Source organism: Scylla paramamosain, chromosome 48 (assembly GCF_035594125.1).
Source record: "Scylla paramamosain isolate STU-SP2022 chromosome 48, ASM3559412v1, whole genome shotgun sequence".
Classification (NCBI taxonomy): Eukaryota; Metazoa; Arthropoda; class Malacostraca; order Decapoda; family Portunidae; genus Scylla; species Scylla paramamosain.
This window is the reverse complement of record NC_087198.1, coordinates 5,057,982-5,075,481: the sequence shown is the minus strand read 5'-3', so window position 1 is coordinate 5,075,481 and position 17,500 is coordinate 5,057,982. Positions and strand designations below refer to the sequence as shown.

The window sequence follows — 17,500 nt, the reverse complement described above, 5'->3', positions numbered from 1 at the left end:
GCTGCAGCCAAAGGAGTGATGAGAGTGCTGCTGGCCAGTGTTGGTGTCTTCACTCCACGCAGCGGCTCAGTGGAGTTTGGCGTGTAACAAGAGTGACGGTTAGTATTGTAAACATGCGTGTGACAAGTCGGTAGAATAAACATGCATGTGGAAAAAAAAAAAAAACTTGTATAAAATAAAGGTGCATTAGAGTGAAACGTTTCCCATCCCGCCACAAGTTCACTTCAGGCTGCAAAAATCGAAAATCTCACGGCTCTGGCTATCGTTTTGTTGCAGCTCCGTGAAAACTCGATAGCGGCCAATACCTGCCGGGGAATCATCCCCTTGTTGCGCCGCCGCCCGTGACGTCACCACGAAAAGATACACAGTGCGACAGACAATATTCGTGTGACCTGGAATGAGGCGGAGGGTGCGGCGAAGTGGTCAGCTGTGGCTGTGGTCGCCTTCAGCCCACCCGCCTGACTGCTCCTCTTTCTTACCGAGTCATGGGAAAGTCGAGGTGTTATATATAGTAAACGCCTCGCACCTGCGCCTCCTAAATGCTTAATCCTTTCACTGTCGGATCATTTTTCTTTTTATCATCTGCTACTTTATAGGCGCTCATTTGTGTACAGTGACTCCTCCCCTACAGTTCTTTATTTACTTTATTCTTTTTAGTAATAGCTGCTGATTGCATAGAGCTCGGAAACTGTTAGTAGAAGTGAATAGATTGACAGTGAACACGTAACACACAGTGTGTGTGTGTGTGTGTGTGTGTGTGTAAAGACGGCACCCTAATTAATGAAGCAGATTCCCTGCCTGTATTTCTAACAAAAGTGCCAAAAGAAATGTTTCACGATACACCGTATCTTGAAACATTTCTGCCCGCACCCTGACTACTTTCAAGAGGCTGTAGTTGAAATTACACGAGTTTTAAGAGTGTTTCTGTGGTTCTAGTTACAGACTGGTAAGGTCTCTACAGCATCAACGGGAGAACCAGTCTTGAAAACCCGGGTAAATATTTCTGTGGCCTTTGAAAATAGTCTGGTGAAAGAGCAAGGCCTTTCAGAATACAAGCACATAACCTTGCTTCATGAAAAACAAGTGCATTCATGATACCTAAGACTGCCTTGCTACATTCCCCCAGTGACTAATGTATCTTTTTTTTTTCTTTATCTCGTAGCATTAGTCTGTCTGTCATTGATGAAAACACCCGCACTACATGTATTACGTTATTTCATTAGTCTCAAGTCGCTATTTCAAGTCTATATAAGCCTCAATAAATACGAGAGCTGTGGTGGTGGTCTGCTTCCCGTCTGCCAATCAGAGCGTTCTATTTTTCCGTTTTCTTTCGTATTCTTCGTAAAGCTCACGCATCCTTCATTTGTCGTTACTTCTTGCCTCACAGAGTATTGGTAAGTGTCTTCTACTGGTAATAATAACCGTGATTCTATTATTTTGTATCATTACAATTAGTATTGCGAGAGTGGCTCCGTTCTTAGTGACAATTACCTCAGCACAGCCTTCACCAATCAGCGCCAAGTATTCAAGTCACGTGATACTCTCTCCTCGCCGTCTCTTCAGCCATTCGCCCTGCGCCCGCTGACGTGACGAGTCCCTGGTTGTGTTACGGCGGTGAAGCGGTGTTGCATCTGTCCCTGGCGGGCATGTTGTGGTGGACTGCGGTGTAGAGGGAGAGGTGGATGTGAGTATGGCCTGGTGGTGGATAGGGAGGAGTGGATAGTGGAAGAGAGATGTGGAGAGTAGGATGGTGGAAGGGGGAGGTGGAGGTGGCTATGGCGGACGTGACTGGGTTGAGGTGGTGGTTGTGGTGGTGTTTGGTATGGTTGGAATGGTTGTAGAGGGTGTTGCTAGTGATGGTGAACGTGACTGGCTTATGTTAAAGGTGGTTGTGGTTGTTGGGGATGGTGGTGGTTGTGTGACAGTGGTGGGTGCAGCGGACGCAACGGTGTTGTGGTTGTTGGGTGTGGTTGAGGATTGCGATGGTGGTGGTGGTGGAGGTGGAGGTGATAGGTGGCGGTGGTCGTAGTCGGAGCGGGCTAAGCGGTGGTGGTGGTGGTGTAAAAAGGTGTTTATCGGACGGAGTGGAAGTGGTGGTGGTGGCGGTGATACGATTATCAGGGATGAGAGAGAGAGAGAGAGAGAGAGAGAGAGAGAGAGAGAGAGAGAGAGAGAGAGAGAGAGAGTGTGTGTGTGTGTGTGTGTGTGTGTGTGTACTCCTATAATCAGCAAATTGCAGTCACTCGTTCGCTTGTTTCACCTCCCTGTTTCAGGCCTTCTCTCCCCTTCCCTTCCTCCCCGCTCCCTTCCTAGCCTGCCCGCCACCCTCTCCCCGCTTTTCCCTGCCTGTCCTCCCCTGCTCCTCGTGTCCCAGGTGAGTGTTGCCTTATTTGAGTCAATGTATAATGGTTTTTATTTGAGATTGAAGCTCCACACGTAATGAAAGGTAGTAATCTGTGGTTTTGATTACTATTATTGGACTATTTATGTAAACTTACAATAGAAAACTAATTCTATTAGGAAATGTGTATAAACAATTTCATCTATACAATGACCTGTGTGATGTGACGTTAGTGTGTGTGCGAGAGAGAGAGAGAGAGAGAGAGAGAGAGAGAGAGAGAGAGAGAGAGAGAGAGAGAGAGAGAGAGAGAGAGAGAGATTGACAGCAAATGAACTAATATTTTAACTTTCCTGACTCTGATGATGAAAGTTATATGACTGAGGCTGCAGTTAAGTAAGTTGAGAAGCTGAGCAGATAAATATGAGTACACCACCTGTCTGTCTGTCCGTCTTTCAGTCAGTCAGTCCGTCAGTCGGTTGATGGGGGACTGGTAGAGAGACCACTCTGTGTCTGTCTATTCATCTTTCAATCAGTCAGTCAGTCTGTTGATGGAGGAAAGGTGGAGAGACCAATATGTGTCTGTCTGTCCGTCTTTCAGTCACACAGTCAGTCAGTCAGTCAGTCAGTTGATGGAGGACTGGTGGAGAGAGCAATCTGTGTCTGTCTGTCTCTACGTGATGCTTCCCTCCGCCGTTTCATTACGTAGACAAAATACATGAAAGGGAAATATTGGTTTTATGGACAGGTGTGGTGGTGGTGGTGGTGGTGGCGCCATTAGTAGTATTCAGGTGTCATACCTGTAACGTAATAAGGAATGAAGGCAGGACGTATGCGATGGCAGCTTGAAGGTAACAATTGGTGATGAAAGGTGGTGGTTGGTGGTGGTGGTGGTGGCAGGGGCTGTGAGGGCTGCCTGTTACCACCACCTTCACTATCCCAAGCGCACATCTCTGGCTGACCCTTCGCTCCCCCGTTCATTCTCTGCCCTCAATTAATCTCCCCCCCCCTCTCTCTCTCTCTCTCTCTCTCTCTCTCTCTCTCTCTCTGCAGACGAGTGCAGTTGTGTTTTGAGTCAGTTTTTCTAAAGTTTGTGAAGTGGTTGGCGTGGGTGGCAGGGGCGTGGAGGGCGTCACGCTGGTAGTGTAGAAAAGAAAGCGAGAGAAAAGTGATGCGTCACTGGTGTTTAATACCTGAGTGAAGTACTGGCGTCGTAAAGACCATTTCTGTCCATTGTGATTTCTGAGTTTAAGTAATGAGGCTTTGTAATGGGTCGTTTATCATTTATTTTATTTTTCACGTGGACAAAAATTGTGCTTACTTTATTTATATATATATATATATATATATATATATATATATATATATATATATATATATATATATATATATATATATATATATATATATATATATATATATATATATATAAAAGGAAACACAATTTTCCTCCACATCAAGTTGTCATCAAAACTTGCTCCATTCTTTCCATTGCCAAACTGAGACCATGTACCCTGACACATTAACAAAAAAATAAATAAATAAATAAAATAAAAAAATCCCTTCACCTTTCTCTACTGAGAGAGAGAGAGAGAGAGAGAGAGAGAGAGAGAGAGAGAGAGAGAGAGAGAGAGAGAGAGAGAGAGAGAGAGAGAGAGAGAGAGAGAGAGAGTGAGAGAGAGAGAGAATGGTGGCCAGAGTAAGACGAAGGAGAAAGCAAGTTAAAGAAAACAAATGGAAAGTGAGAGAAAAGCAAGAAAATACAGATGAAAAGAAAATCTGCGGTAAAAATGCACCGCTGAAACAAAAACGAATAAGAAAGTGTAATGAAACGATGAGATAATTTTGTGTTTTTGTGAGCTAGCAATTATGCTGCACCCACCCTCTACCACTACTACCACTACTACTACTACTACTCCTACCACTGCAATTTATGAGCAGTAGGTGACAGAAACGAAGAAGCGCAAACACCTGGAGATAGGTGAGCTTGATAGGAAGTTACAAGTAGAATATGAAGTAAAACTCAAAGACTCACTGAGAGAACTTGAGAGGACTGTGAAGAACAACTCAAGAACATTACGCCCTAAGTGGACGACCTGTACGAGGCCAAGGTGAGAGTGAGAGTGAGAGGGGAGTAGGTAGGTGACGGATTTGAACTGGAGAAAGATTAGGGTGGAGAGAATTGAAGGTTGTAACTTCTAGGGACATTGGGAGGGAGTGAGAGAGTGAGAGGGGAGTGGGTAGGTGACGGTTTTGGACGTTAGAAAGACTACGGTGGAGAGAGTTATATAAAAAAAAAATGGTGTTATATTAAGTAAAATCAGTCAATATTTAACACGTCGGGCGCCACACGCACCACCGCCGTTATATTTCAGACTATTTAAAGTTGCCGTGTGTACCACTGGCCCAACATTTATCACTTTTCTTCCCTTTTTTTTTTTTTTTAACAATGAATTCCATTAAATAATGGGCAAAAATGAAACGCAAATCTTTTAAACAAATGTTGATTATTAATTATCATAATTTTTAATGAGGCAAATATAATAATGGTAAAAAAATGAAAGAGTATCTTTTGTGAAGTGACATTGTAACTGGTCAAAATACAAAGGTGGAACTCTAAATGGTAATAATAAAACTTGTCTCAGTCACGGCTCAACATACGAGTATAGATGTAGTATCCTTAACAACTGTCATCTATATATTGTTTTATTACAAAGCAAATCTGTGATTGCAAAACAACATAACATTTTTACCTACTCTTATTGAAATCATTACTATCATTTCTTGCACAAAGGAGAACTTTTCCTGTAACAAATGAAAGCCTGTGTCCTGTTTGCAGCTGCACAAAGAAAAGGCTTTATCCTTCAACATTCATATAAACAGCTTCTTCATTCCTTGTGTAGTGAAAACAGTGACTCAAGAAATGATTGCAGCAAATGTGTGAAGGTCGCTATTGATGGAGAGAGTGCTTTCTTTCAGAACATAGGAGGCATACATGTACCTTCCCATCACACTGATCACATACACTCTTCACTCTCCTACCTTCTCAAGCTGCACTTGTCCGTCCTTCATTCACACTAAAGATTTGACAGCACCCTCTGCATCTTTTTCCCGCTCTTCTAGAGTGACCTTGCAATCCAACAAGAAAATGGTGTTCTCTTACCTCCCAGAGAGAGAGAGAGAGAGAGAGAGAGAGAGAGAGAGAGAGAGAGAGAAAGAGAGAGAGAGGGAGGGGGGGCTACAATAGCCCCCCTCCCTCCCCCTCTCTCTCTCGGTTTGTCTGTCGGTTTCTTTTTTTTCTATTTTGTTTAATCTACTACTACTACTACTACTACTACTACTACTACTACTACTACTACTACTACTACTCGTACTACTACTACTAATCGTACTACTACTACTACTAATCGTACTACTACTAGTACTACTCGTACTACTACTACTACTTCTACTACTACTACTACTACTACAACAACAACTACTACTACTACTACTACTACTACTACTACTACTACTACTACTACTACTACTACTACTACTACTAACACATCTACTACCACCACCACCACCACCACCATCACCACCACTACTACTACTACTACTACTACTACTACTACTACTATTACTATCACCACCACCACCACCACCACCACTACTACTACTACTACTACTACCACCACCACCACCACCACGAATACCACCACCACCACTACTACCACCGCCACAACCACCACTACTACCACCACCACCACCACCACGAATACCACCACCACCACTACTACCACCGCCACAACCACCACTACTACCACCGCCTCCACTTCTACCACCGACACTACCACCACCACCACCACCACCACTACTACTACCACCGTCACCACTACTACCACCGCCACCACCACCACTACTACCACTACCACTGCTACTACCACCATCACCACTACCACTACTACTACCACCACCACAACCAACACCACCAACACCACCACAACCACCGCCACCACCACCACCACCACAACAACAACAACCACCACCACCACCACCACCACCACTACTACTACCACTACCGCTGCTACTACTACTACTACCACCACTACCACCAGTACTACTACTACTTTTACTGCTACTACTACTACTACTACTACTACTACTACTATTGCAGGTGACCCATGAACTACCTCTAACAATGGTGATGAAGAACCAGAAGTGGGTTGTAGGTGACGAGATAACTATCCCAGGTCATCCCGGAAGTGGCGAGGTGACCCCATACAGCTCCACAAGGTCGTGGAGGACACCAGACATAGCCACGTGGTCGCCTACACTCAGCCATCCACCTCACCTGCCCCAGACTGCTACCCGGACACCATCCAGCCACAAGAACCCAGATAAGCACTTCCGGGGTCCTTGGTTGTGGTTAGCTAGCTAGTTTGTTTAGGGGTCACTTGCTGTACATAGGAACCCTCCTCGGTCTGATGCTATTTTTTTTATTTTTATTTTTGAGGTGTAACGCTGTGCTCTACGTGAGAGTGATAGTGTTTATCTTTATTTATTTATTTTTTTTCCTGAAGACCAGTTCTGATGTTATCTTGGAGGTTAACGGAGAAGAGTTCTTCACACCTGTGTTTGTTGTTTTATTTTATTTTTTTATTGGTCACTTTTTGTTTTTTGTTGTGATTGTTATTAATTTTATTTATTTGTATTGAAATATGTGAGTGTGAATGCAGCACAATATATAAAGGTGTGCATTCCAGAGTGAAAGGAAGGCGTGCACAGGGTAGAGTGCACAGGATGCAGTGCCTTGTTTTTATCACCAGACCTTCATTGACTGAAGCAAATGAAAACTTTGGTGTGAGTACCTTACAAAGACACTTGACAATACTAATGTCACCTCACCTCGTGGTTTCACCTTAAACCTACAAACATTGGCTGGACACAAGGTCATAGAAATAATTTATTCTCATTTATTCTCATCTTTACAAATTACAGTCTTTACACATCAAAGTAACTAATCACCTTTATTCATCCACTTGAGGGGGTTGAAGGATCGCTAATCCCATATTAAATTGCCTGTGTTCAACTCGCCTCTCCTCCCTCATTTATTGACCAATTCATTTAAAAAATATTTTGATCAGGAAGGTTGCAAGAAGGATGTCTGCTATCTTTTTTTTTTTTTTGTACGATAAGTTTTTTTTTTCAATGAAAAAGTAAAAAAAAAACTGTGTCAAATATTTACTTTCAAATATTTGTCAGAAATCAAAATCAGTTACAAACAAAAATGACGACAGCAGACTTTGTTCGCCTCTCACAGCTTGATAAGCCGCAATGGCCCATCTGTGTGTAACACCAATAACAACGGAGATCATTTTTATATGCCAAAATCCGCCATTTTAAGTTATGTCAAAGTTTAAGGGGTGACTATAATACACCTATTGCAGCTAAGGACTTGAAATTCACATGATATATACATCACAATATGTTGAAAAACAGATATAGATTAATTTAGTTACTACGATTGGTTTTGTACATAGGCCTAAAGTAATTCATGATTTCACCCTTAATTACCCGGGGGGGAGGGGGGAAGGCGGGTGAAAACAATTTTTGTTATATTTCGACTTTTAGATCAAAACCAGTGTTTAACTGTTTGAAATAAATAAAATATTAATGCAAAAGATATCTAATGCAGACACATTGACTATTTCCTAGATTTACGGAAAAAATATTTATCTTATTTTTCGTATATAAATTTGAAAAAAATAGTTAGACCTAAAATTACGTACTCTCTAATGTTGTACGCAGCAAAAGAACCGTAGATATTCATAGGAGACTGAGGAAGAACGGGTACGCCAGAAAGAAAAAAAAAAAAAAGTCATGTCTCGCAGCGGGCGAAACCGTGAAATTTCATAACAGAAGACCTCATTACATAAAGTGATATATATATATATATATATATATATATATATATATATATATATATATATATATATATATATATATATATATATATATATATATATATATATATATATATATATATCAAAACATTACATATATAAAAAATGGGAAAAAAAATGTAGAAAATAAAAAAATTAAAAAAAAATTCATATCCGGATCGTACAACGACACCCTTGATGCAAAACATGTTTGCGCGCCTGACGATGTTAAGACACACGACACACACTTCCCTTGAGAAAAGATGATAGCCTTCACGAGTGTCTTACTATTTCTTTGCAGAGCCCCTCTTCTTGATGACGACGCGTACACTGTCAGCTACACTTTGCAGTGTCTCACTTAAATTTTTCTCTATCTTTGTATCTCTCCATTTCAGATAAATTGTTATCTTTCCAAGGGTTGAGGAGAACATGGTCGTGGTTCAAGTGAAGCCACTACAGCCACTCCCTGACAAGCCTTCCACACCGGTGAGTGTTGTTCAAGCATGTATTAGTATTGCTAATTCCTTATTTCCTAGAACATCTACCACTATATAATGGCAATGTCTTTCCAACACAAATAACGTCAAGCAAAAATAAACTCTACACTAACTAAGTGATGAAAAACGTAGCATCATCCGCTGCACAAAACAATACAGCAGCGAAGTGACACTGCCAGGACTTGAACCAACATCTGCCTGCCTCACTGACACCTGCCGTGGTGCCAGGGAGTGCCGAGGCCTGTGCTGCCACCACGCTGAGAGAGGGAGAAAGAGAAGAGCATTAGAGAGGAATGACCGTGGCAGGAAGGATGGTGTGTTAGGTGACTGGTTCAGACAGTGACAGTGGACAGAAGAAATGCTGGAGAATGATTAAACCACAGGTGGTTCATGTTGTAGTTGTTCAAGATTTCGAAGAAAACTTTTTTTTTTTTCCTAGACAGACAGTGGCAGCAGACACACAAGAGACGATGGTGTGGTGGACAAGAAGATGCAGGGAGACAGCAGACAGAATGGAAGCTACAGATGAAAGAAGAGCAGGTCAAGCCATGGCAGCAGACACATAGACAGACAGATTGGATAAAAAAGAAGTATTATTTAGTGAGGTAAGGAACTGTACAACCCTTCACAGTGCTGACTACTTGATAGCAGAGGTGGTTCATGTTGGTTCAGGATTTGTTTTGAAGCTGTTACGTGAAAAGAACATTCTGAGGAACGAGAGGTTGTATTGCCACTTGTCAACAAAGTGGCAGAGTATTGCTATAACATTTATAGCCAAAGCTGTACCAGCTGCCTGAGTGTGTCATGTCCATTGTGTACTTACAGTCACCTTTGTCATGTCTACGCTAGTGGAGGAGAGGGAAGAACAAACCTTGAATCGTCCAGGGTTAGAGTTTTTAGCAAAGGTTTGAGCGAAGAGTTCAGCTTTAGAGATAGATGTGATAGCAGTGGTGCCATCTGGTTGAAATAAAGAAGGGAAAGGAGAAGCAAAGTTATTATAGATGTTTTTGGGTAAGTGCCAGAAGTCACGAGGGAGAGTTAGATCTTGAAACGTTTTGACACTTTCTGTTAATGAAGGAGTTTTTTTTTGGCTAATTGGAGAACAGACTTGGCATGGCAGAAATGTAAAGTGCATTAGATTCCGGTGATGGAAGAAGGCTTAAGCACCTTTGGTGGGCCACCTCTCTATCATGTATAGCACGAGAACAAGCTATGTTAAACCAAGTTTAACTTTGGAAGGTTTAGGTCGAGAAAAAGAGTGAGGAATGTACGCCTCCATGCCAGACACTATCACCTCTGTTATGCGCTCAGCACAAAAAGACGGGTCTCTGACACGGAAGCAGTAGTAATTTTCCAAGGAAAATCAGCAAAATACCTCCATGTTCCCCCAACTAGTACAGGCAAAATGCCAGTGGCACCTTCCTTTTGGGGGATCCTGAGGAGGGATTGGAGCAATAGGACAAGATACAGATATGAGACTGTGATCGGAGGAGCCCAACGGAGAAGAAAGGGTGACAGCATAAGCAGAAGGATTAGAGGTCAGGAAAAGGTCAAGAATGTTGGGCCTATCTTCAAGACGGTCAGGAATACGAGTAAGGTGTTGCACCAATTGCTTTAGGTCGTGGAGAAGAGCAAAGTCTAAGGCTAGTTCACCAGGATGGTCAGTGAAGGGAGAGGAAAGCCAAAGTTGGTGGTGAACATTGAAGTCAGTCTCCAAGAATTAAGATCTCTGCAAAAGGGAAGAGAGTCAATGTGCTCCACTTTGGAAGTTAAGTAGTCAAAGAATTTTTCATAGTCAGAAGAGTTATTTGAGAGGTATACAGCACAGATAAATTTAGTTTGAGAGTGACTCTGTTGTCGTACCCAGGTGGTAGAAAACTCGGAAGATTCAAGAGAGTGGAAAGCAGGTTAAGTCATTGCGCACATGAACACAGCATCCAGCTTTGGATCGAAAATGAGGATAGAGAAAGTAGGAGGGAACAGAAAAGGGGCTACTGTCAGTTGCCTCAGACATCTGAGTTTCAGTGACGAAAGGATGATGAAGCTTAACAGAGGAGAGGCAGTGTTCTACAGATTGAACGCGAATGTTGCAGAAATTTATGAAGAAAAACTGAGAGGGGTATCAAGACATTTAGGGTCGTTACCAGAAGAGCAGTCTGACCCGGGGATAATTGTGGTCCGCTCACCAGATGGGGTCTCCGAGGCTGGTGTAGGAGTATGTGTGTAATAATTAGGTGCTGGTAGTTGTTTTGTGTGCAGGAAGAGAGATATCTCCATGACTATAACGTTTGGTACGATTGAAAACATCCTTTGGTTTCCACAGATATGTACACACTAGTAGTAACAGTTTTCACCTGTAGCACCAGAAACAGTCTTCCTCACACGAACCGTTTTACTGCCGGGACTTGAAGGCTGATGAAGCAGTGCGGCGGAGGTCACGCCTCTCAGAGTGTTTATACTTGTTGTCAACACCGCCATAACTAATACAAACTCTTTAGTGCAGGTAGTTAAATAACTGCAATCATTGTTCCAGATTCCTAAATTCACAAAGTGCATAACTCATTCCAAGTTTTTATTGCAGATAATTAAAGTTTTAGTGAAATAATTATTCCTATTCCTAATGTTGTGTGGTGCATTATCTCAGACAGGACCACTGGAAGCTGTCAGAGTGCTGTGGCACGTGGCAAGAACCAAGTGTTCAGGAGCACACACTGTCCCTTCACCAGTCAGCAGGTTACGAAAAACAATGCAGAATTTTGTTGAGTAATCAAAGTAATAAAACGTAAATGATAAAATGTCAGTACTGATTTAGAGTGTCACACTCCACCATGGCAAAGACTGCCGGCTGAGTAATATTCAAGTTGTATTAGTGAGACTCTACTCAATGTTAATTATAAGGCAGGTGTAAAAAAAATAGTTAAAAATGTATCATAGTACAAGAAAATGACAGTTCAAAATGTAAACATATCTTTAACAAGTAGACTTGAATGGTCATTAAGCAGTACAGCAGACCCTTCCTACAGTAAATTCACTATTATTTGTAGACTGGCCTTATTTGTCTCTCATCATTTTACTTTTCTCATTATTCTGTCTTGTTTTATCATCAATACTTGAGTGCCTTCATTTATCTCTATTATTGTGACTGTTTCTCTCATTATGTTGCTGATGTTGTCTACTCTCATCATCTGACTGACTGCTCGCCTTCACAGGTCTGGGCGGCTTGGAAGCCTCACTACAAACTGAAGACCCGTTCACTTGAAGGACACAGTTGGAGTCGGACACAAGATGCAAGAGGGAGTTATTTTTAAACGAAAGCTTCAGGCAGAAAATTCGAGTGGATTTTCAACTCTAAAAATAACTTTTTTGGGGGGGATATTTTGAACCTTCTTTATCTTGAAAAATAACTCCAGATATCATGACTCTAGCTGGAAGTTGACCTGAGCAATGTAGGGTTTGCTGCAGTGAGATTACCAAGGCACGAGTGTCTGGGATTTAAAGATGATGGATATGTGTCCTGTGTGCTGCTGTGCTGGGAGGAGAGGAGCAGCAGCAGTCGTGGGGCTCTGCTGCTGCTGTCACTGGTGCAGCTGTTCACTCCTGCAGCTACCTTCCCTCAACATACTGTGTCTTCCCTCACCTGCAATGAACAACTATGAACAATACTTCTCCTGCGATGAGGAACAGTGAATAACACCTCTCTCTCTCTCTCTCTCTCTCTCTCTCTCTCTCTCTCTCTCTCTCTCTCTCTCTCTCTCTCCACAGTATGTCCCCCACAGTATGTTTACAAACCCACAGTGACTCTCCACAGCCCCTCACCAACAATTGTCTCCTTCACACACACACACACAAATGTTAGAATCTTGTAGTGTCTACAACAAGGAATGGAACCGAAATCGACAAGCCAAATTTTCTTCCAGCCTGCGTGAATGTAGTGAGGCTCAATGTGTGTGTACAAGTGAAGAATATATATTAGATGCTTGACTAAAAAATATGAGGCTTACACAAAAATACAGGACACAACTTGAGTGTGGTGAGTCAAAGGTGAGTCAAAATGCTCAACTTTGAATTAACTTACAACAAAAATTAACTAAATAAACACAATATAAAAAAAAAAATCTCATCAATTAACACTGAAAAAAAATATATATACACCAACGCAAAATAAATAAATAAATAAATAAATGAAGACTAAATAAAGCAAATTAATCTGAACGCTAACACACAAACCAACATAGTCGTATATTTTTAAACACTACGGTGAAGAAAGATAATGAGGCCTTTAACATTGAGTGAAAGAGAGAGAGAGAAATTTGTGGTCTTCCTAAATCTCTCTCTCTCTCTCTCTCTCTCTCTCTCTCTCTCTCTCTCTCTCTCTCTCTCTCTCTCTCTCTCATACACAAACAATAAAAAAACAAAAAAACAGGAGTACTTTTTATCACCGCAATAATGTTGTCGTGTAATGCTTATCGGTAAATTACATGCTTTTTTATATCATTTGTCTTGTTATAAGATACTGCAATATTCCACAGCCTGCAAAAAATAACATTAAACCATTCGTAATTTGAACAAGTGGCACCTCCGAGGCTGAGACAATGCAGCCGTCTGTACTTCACCTCACAGCTACACGCAGGGCACAGCAGCGAGTCCCATACATTTTCAACTCCTCTGACGCACGTCGCCCACCACCAGGGTCAGCGGGCGGACATGATGCAGAAGAAGGCGCGGGAGCCAAAGTATTCATCCGCCGTCCACCGCTCCCCGTCGCTGAGAAAGCTGCTCCTTGCGTCACAGCTGAGGAAGAGAGAGGCGAGGGATAGGTCACTCCTGCAGGAACACGAAGTAAGAACGAACGCCAATAGACATGGCCACTCGGAGGGATACAAAGGAAAAAACAAGAAGTAAAAGATAAGGACCGGAGGTTGAAATCGCTCACACATGAACAAACAGTAATAGATAAGAGCACGGAGTTTATTTAGATCACTCACAAAGAAATACAAATGAAGAACAAACATATCTAACTTGCATTTTGGTTCTTCCGAGGCTGTCTGTGATAAAGTACACTGAGCAATTTGTAAAGTGGATGTAGGCTGGAAAATGCAAGGATGCAGGCACGGTGAGAGAGGGAGGGAAAATGAGAGGGAGGGAGGAAGAGAGGCAGAAAGGAGGGAAGGAAGGAACGTAGGAGAAAAGAAAGGAATAAATAAAAGCAAAGCCTTCCCCACCAAAAAAATAATTAATTAATAAAATGAAATAAATAAATAAATAAAAGTAAAACGGAGAAAAAAAAGAAAAAAAGGAAGGTATGAACAAAAGGAGAGGGAAAGGAAGAAACGGATAAGAAAAGGAGAGAAATCAAATGAAAGAAAGGAAGGCAGGAAGGATAAAAAAAAATGAAATAATGGAAAGGTAGAAAACGAAGAAAGGAAATCAAATAAATACAAAAAGGAAGGAAGAAAGAAAGAGGAAGGAAAACGATGCCATAAGTAATGAGAGAGTTAAACCAAAAAAAAAAAAACAGACAAGACTTGAATAAAAGAGAGAGAGAGAGAGAGAGAGAGAGAGAGAGAGAGAGAGAGAGAGAGAGAGAGAGAGAGAGAGAGAGAGAGAGAGAGAGAGAGAGAGAAACTAGATAAATAACATCTGAGAGTGGTGAGCATGGGGGAGGCTGGAGGGTGGTGAAGGAAGGGGACAGGGGAATGGATGAGCAGGGCAAGGCAGGGAAGGAAGGAAGAGCAGTGAAGGGAAGGAGGAATAATGATGGAAGAAAGGCAAGTGAGGGAAGAGGGACGGTGTAGGAGGAGCAGTGAAGGAAGGAGAGCCAGGGGAAGTGGAGGCAGTGAAGGAAGGAGAGGGGCGTGGAGGAAGAATAGGGACGTTGTTGTAACCCAGCAAACAACAAGAAATTAAACATGTAACAAGAAACAAGAATGAAACAAAAGTGAAGAAATGAAAAAGGGAAACGAGAAGTAGAAAGAATAAATGAGGGAAGAAGATGATAAAAACGACAGCAGGTATCAAGAAGCTATCACCACCCTGACAGATAAGAGACGAGACGTGACCACCGTGGAGAACAACAAGATGCGGTGAGTCATCACAACACTAACAGAGCCGGAGATTAGCACAACATTACAAGAAGAGGTACTCAGGTGGCCATCACTGAATTAGTATACGAGGGAAGCAGAGGTCACCGGAAACAGGTGACATGGACAACACGGACAGCCGGCACACCACAGGAACCGCCGCCTCCTTGTTCCTGATTAGAAGATGCGATTACCAAAGTAACTCGAGAATGAATCTTATTGAAAGTTAAGGAAAAATAAACTGTGTGATCGAAGTACGGGGAAGATAAATATAGTTACTTGAAAATGGATCTTGCGGAAAGTATATGAAATTGAACCATATGACCAAAGTATGAGAAAATAAATATATTTACTCGAAAATGAACCTTATTGAAAGTTACAGGAAAATGCCTCGAATGATCTAAGTAGTGGAAAATAAATGTTATAGCAACGGAAGCCTTGTTGGGGCAAAAGGTCGCTCTAACATCACGCGTATATTACAAGGTGTAGGAGACGGGAATAGACAGAAACAGAGAGAGGGACAAGCTAGACACAGCTGTCAGACCAGAGAGGGTCAGGATGGGCAAGCCGCCTGTCGCAGTACCAGTAAGTAGAGCCACACAGTTGTAATGCAGTCACAGTAAAATGTGGGTGTTATATATTGACAGAGAGGGATTGGGTGGTGTAGGATGTGTTCCTCAATGAATATTACCTGCGAAGTTTCTTTATCGGTGCTTGACAGTGGCATGTTATTCATTACATATCTCGCCTGAACATTGTTCAGGCGAGATATGTATTGTACACTTTTCTATATTGAATCTCATCCGCCATTTTCTGCCAAGCTTGTTAGTCTATTTAGGTCACACTGGAGTTCCTGCCATTGTGACACAGACGTTATTCTACTTGTTATCTTGGTGTCGTCTGCAAATTTACTTATTTTGCAATTTATCCCTTCATGAATATCATTAATGTACATTATAAAGAGTACTGGTCCTAATACAGAGCCTTGAGGAACACCGCTGTTTACCTTTTGCCACTCTGAGTCTTTTCCATTTATCACAACACGCTGTTTTCTGTCAGAGAGCCAGTCTCTCAGCCATTTCAGGGTGTTTCCGGCAATGCCGTGAGCTTTTACTTCACTGGTGAGTCTCTTAAGGAGAACAGTGTCGAAAGCTTTCTGGAAATCAAGGTAGATAATATCAACAGCTTTTGTCTCGTCATGCGAGTTAAATAGTAAGTTCATTAAGCAGGAACGCTTGGTTCTGAAACCGTGTTGCGAATCATTTATGATTTTGTTTTCTTTTAAATATTTAACAATTCTATCTCTGATTATTGTTTCCATTAGCTTGCACACTACTGAAGTGAGACTGATCGGCCTGTAAATGGCTGGGAGAAATTTATTTATTTTACTTTATTTTTTTAAGACTGGCGTGACATTTGCTAGTTTCCATTCGTGGGGAACTTTACCCGCTAGTAAAGTTTTATTGAATAAAATTGTAAGCGTTTCACGAGCTCATTTCTTTCTTCTTTAAGAAGCCTGGGTGATATCTTGTCTGGCCCGGCTGTTTTGTTTACGTTCATGCTCTTCGTGACTCAGAGGATTTCACTTTCTGTGATGGTGAAGTCCGGCAGCGTGGTGTTTCTTGACTGAGTCGAAGGGGTCGGCAGACTGCCCTGAACATCCTCAGTCGTGAAGACTGTTGAAAAGTACTCGTTCAGGGTGTTCGCCATGTCTGTTTCGTTTTCTATTTTTGTGCCATTTTCTGTTATTAGTGGACCAATCGTTGATGTTAAAACCCTTTTTGTTTTCACATAGGAGGAGGAGGAGGAGCAGGAAGCGAAAAGGAAATACAACAAAAACAACAACAAAACAAGCATCAGGGAGATGAAGAAGCAAACAAAGAGAAGGAGGAGGAGGAGGAGGAGGAGGAGATTATACATCGTTGGCTTTCAGAAAGGAGCGTAAAAAGAAGCCAGCGTGTCAGTCTTACTCCCTTCCTACTTTCCTTCCCTCAATCCCTCCCTCCTTCCCTCCTTCCCTCCCCTTTCTCTTCTCCTCTTCCCTCCTTCCCTCCCCTTTCCCTTCTCCTTCACAGCCTCTCTGGTATGAAAGAGAAGTAATTCTTACTTTTTCCTTCAATCGCTTCCTCTCTTTTGTCCTCTTTCTTACACGCACTTGAGAGAGAGAGAGAGAGAGAGAGAGAGAGAGAGAGAGAGAGAGAGAGAGAGAGAGAGAGAGAGAGTGTGTGTGTGTTACAAGTTACAAGGAGTTACAAGGAAGAGAAGTACTCCGGAAGGCCTTATGACCCATACAGGGGAGTACTGAAAGAGACTCAAGCTAAGTTAGAAACACATGTCCAGGCGACATCGAGTCTACGTAGGCAGCACCTCGTCGAGTCTTGTCTTGAACTGCTCTACAGAGTTACTATTGACGACATCTGAGGGAAGCGCATTCAAACGACTGCAGATTTTGTAGGAAAAGAAGTTCCCACAAAGATCTCTGTTGTAACGCTTCAGTTCAAGTTTGTAGCCATTGTTACGAGTGCGCCCCTCACTCAGCTGGAACAAGCACCTGTAGTCCACGTAGTCAAAACCTCGAAGTATCTTAAATACCTCTATGAGCTGACCACGAAGCCTTCTGGTCCCCCAGTGAGAAGAGGTTCAACTCCTTCAGGCACT

At 42.2% G+C, this 17,500-nt stretch overlaps 1 long non-coding RNA gene across 3 annotated transcripts; it reads left to right on the top strand.

Annotated features, from left to right (window-relative positions):
• The first annotated feature begins 1,542 nt into the window (after positions 1 to 1,542).
• LOC135095313 (uncharacterized) lies at positions 1,543 to 12,517 on the top strand. 3 transcript variants are annotated; one of them, XR_010264259.1, is made up of 6 exons: positions 1,555 to 1,684; positions 2,274 to 2,374; positions 6,498 to 8,751; positions 9,202 to 9,367; positions 11,407 to 11,495; positions 11,972 to 12,517. It is a non-coding gene; the product is annotated as an uncharacterized LOC135095313 (long non-coding RNA). The 3 variants fall into 3 exon arrangements; XR_010264260.1 differs by lacking the exon at positions 2,274 to 2,374 and having other exon boundaries at positions 1,543 to 1,684; XR_010264258.1 differs by lacking the exon at positions 1,555 to 1,684 and having other exon boundaries at positions 1,704 to 2,374.
• Positions 12,518 to 17,500: the final 4,983 nt, after the last annotated feature.